Below are 3,563 nucleotides of genomic sequence, written 5' to 3'. Positions count from 1 at the left end.
TTGTAGCTCCACACTGTGGATGTGGATGTATTGTGTACTGCAACTGTATCGTTAATCATGAAACAGAACAGGCTCTTTCCGGAGAGTTCCGAGAGAGCAGCCTGCATGTTCGGAAGCTGTGTGTGCTGTGCTCTGTGAAGATATCACAGCGATGTCTTGCAATATGTGCATCTATCAGTCTCTGTGGTGCAATGGATACTTGCGTTCAGCTATTAACTGCAAGGTTGGTGGATCGTAGCCCATTCAGGGACAAAGCCTTTAATTGTTTTTCACTGAGGATTCTGTGCCGTGCAGTTCCAGGTTGTCATTGTGCGTTTTGGCTGCATGAATATATTCCGCAACCATTGTCAGCTGTGCTGTTATCAAGTTATACCAACTGTTACTTGGATTTTCGCGTGGTTGTTCGTTGTCTCGTCGCCAATTGATACACTCATAATAAAGAATGAAACTGAGTACTGTGAACAATGAGTAAGTGTGACATTAGCTCCTTTAATAAAACTCCAGAGTGCTTTTATACTGTGCTGCCAAGGGATGCTGGAATCCCTTGGGACTCCAACAGGTAGGCCCTCTGGTGGTGGTGTGATACAGATCGCCAAGAGTTAAATACATAACACAAGGTGTGCAGAAATCTACCATCAAAAGCCCTGTCATTAACCACAGGGGTTTCCTGCAATTTTCTGATCGCAAAGCGCTTTCAGTCCTTGTCCTTAAAATTGCAGATGTGGGAATTGGGAGTTTAATGATTTTGAAAGGAGAACATTGTTGTTTGGTGCAGTTCCGTTCAGAGAAATGTTTGTGAAAGGAACGTTTGCAGAGAGAGGGATTGAGCATTTCAGCTTGTTGCTGAACACTTCTCTCTGGGCACTGAGCTAAGCAGCAGTTTCCGTAGTGTAGCGGTTATCATGTTTGCCTCACACGCGAAAGGTCTCTGTTTCGAGCCTGTGCGGAAACATTATTTGTGAAGCAAAAACTTGTCTGCAATAAAATTGAAGAAAAGCTGTCCGGGATACATTGTCGCATGAGCAGTCAACATTTTAAAACTAATCTACTCAAATACAGAGTGTGTAAAATCAGATCGGGGATAAAACTTCATCAAGCGGTAAAGTTTCACTAATTATTAAAGTTCAGTTATTGAAATTTCGATTGTCCCTTTTCCATTTCTTTCATTCTGCGAAACAACACTATCGGTTTATACCATCAGATCTAATTTCCATTTGAAACCCACAAACAACTCATTAATTATTCGCTCTTCCCCAGTTCCAGAGCTCAGCGGGTTATTGTCCATCCCTGGATGCAAACTACCTCAGACCCGGGGCAAAGCTCCTCGTGCACCGAGCACAGGCTCAAGAATACCCCGGGGGAGAGGATATCCCGATCTCTGGGCCTTCCAGCAACACTGAACAAGCGCCCGGTCTGAAACTTTCCCGAGTAATAACTTGTAACTGAAACATCCAACAGTCAGGATGGCCGACCGGTCTAAGGCGCTGCGTTCAGGTCACAGTCTCCGCTGGTCGTGTGGATTCAAATTCCACTCCTGACATTCAGTGTTTTTAATTACAAACTCAGTTGTTTTGACACCATTCTGAAGTGCTTTGGGACATCCATCGAACTTCATAAAATTACTCCACTTCAATTCCAAACGGTGATATCAAAGTTACTTCCCAAACTAGGAAACGATCCCGGGTGGCTGCAGCGAAAGGAATGGTTTGGTGAAGCATTGAAAGGTGCCCTCCAAATATCACTGAATAATAGAAGATTTTGGGTTCATTCCTGATGTTTTTCCGTGAAAGCAACATAAATTTTAAGGAACAGTAATCGACGAACATGGGGCTCAAACCCACGACCCTGAGATTAAGAGTCTCATGCTCTACCGACTGAGCTAGCCGGGCTTCTCAACATCTACCCTGACAATCCCCTTCAGAATATTGTCCGTTTCAACGAGATCACCTCCCATTCTTCGAAACTCCAGAGAGTATCGGCATATTCTACACAATCTCTCATCATAGGACAGCCCTCTCATCCCAGGAATCAATCTGTTGAACCTCTGTTGCACCATCTCCAAGGCAAGTATATCCTTCCTTAGATAAGTACTATGGGCGAATATCCTGTTTTTCTGCTGATTCTACGGTTGTATAAAAAGTTATTAAAATTCAACAGTCGCTGGGCAAATATATTTGTATTTCCTTCAGTGTGCAATACATGTCGGTGCATTAATGCTGATTGAAACATTATTCAGTATTTCACCGACTTGAATTATTTTTAATCAACTTGCTCTGTAACAATGCTTTCCCTGACCGAAAATCAAACACTGACCACAGCAATGAGAACACCAAACCCTAACCACTAGACTGCCAGGGAGCACTGTTTGCAGTTGCCCCATAGTACCGAATATATAGCCCACAGTACAAGAGTAAGGAAGTCTTGCTACAATTGTACAGGACCCTGGTGAGACCACACCTGGAGTACTGCACACAGTTTTGGTCTCCTTATCTGAGGTAGGACACACTTGCCGGGGACGTGGTACAACAGAGGTTCACCAGATTGATTCCTGGGATGAGAGGACTGTATTAAGTTGAGAGATTGTGTAGAATGGGCCGATACTCTCCGGAGTTTAGAAGAATGAGAGGTGATCTCATTGAAACACACAATATTCTGAAGGGGATTGACAGGGTAGATGCTGAGAGGTTGTTTCCCCCGGGCTGGAGTATCTAGAACCAGGGGGCACAGTCTCAGGTTAAGGGGTCGGCCATTTAAGACAGAGATGAGGAGGAATTTCTTCACTCAGGGGGTTATGAATCTGTGGAATTCTCTGCCCCACAGGCCTGTGGATGCTGAGTCTCTGAATATATTCAAGGCTGCGTTCGATAGATTTTTGGAGTCTCAGGGAATCAAGGGATCGGGAGATCGAGCGGGAAAGTGGATTTGAGATCGACGATCAGTCATGATCACATTGAATGGTGGAGCAGGCTTGAGGGGCCGTATGGCCTACTACTGCTCCGATTTCTTATGTTGTTATCTGTGCTGACTCTGTGAAAGAAGGTTCCAATTTGTCCCATTCCCCAGCACCCTGCAAATGTTTATTTTTCAACTATCTTTCCCTTTGGAAAGTTAATATTAAATCTGCTTCCAAAACCCTGTCAGGCAGAAAAATAATCACATTAATTTTATAAAGCCCCATTTTAGACATTACTTTCCCTGCTTTGCATGTCATGCGTGGGCAAATGCACGGCAGATGAAGTATGATGTGGATAAATGTGAGGTTATCCACTTTGGTGGTAAAAACAGAGAGACAGACTATTATCTGAATGGTGACAGATTAGGAAAAGGGGGGGTGCAATGAGACCTGGGTGTCATGGTACATCAGTCATTGAATGTTGGCATGCAGGTACAGCAGGCGGTTAGTAAGCAAATGGCATGTTGGCCTTCATAGCGAGGGGATTTAAGTACAGGGGCAGGGAGGTGTTACTACAGATGTACAGGGCCTTGGTGAGGCCGAACCTGGAGTATTGTGTACAGTTTTGGTCTCCTAACTTGAGGAAGGACATTCTTGCTATTGAGGGAGT

At 44.3% G+C, this 3,563-nt stretch overlaps 1 non-coding gene across 1 annotated transcript; it reads right to left on the bottom strand.

The window, feature by feature from the left end:
* Window positions 1-1,816: 1,816 nt before the first annotated feature.
* trnak-cuu (transfer RNA lysine (anticodon CUU)) lies at window positions 1,817-1,889 on the bottom strand. The gene has a single exon. It is a non-coding gene; the product is annotated as a tRNA-Lys (tRNA).
* Window positions 1,890-3,563: the final 1,674 nt, after the last annotated feature.

This window comes from Pristiophorus japonicus, unplaced genomic scaffold (genome assembly GCF_044704955.1).
Source record: "Pristiophorus japonicus isolate sPriJap1 unplaced genomic scaffold, sPriJap1.hap1 HAP1_SCAFFOLD_130, whole genome shotgun sequence".
In the NCBI taxonomy this organism is placed as follows: domain Eukaryota; kingdom Metazoa; phylum Chordata; class Chondrichthyes; family Pristiophoridae; genus Pristiophorus; species Pristiophorus japonicus.
Note: the sequence above shows the minus strand (reverse complement) of the source record. Positions and strands in the feature narration are given on the sequence as shown.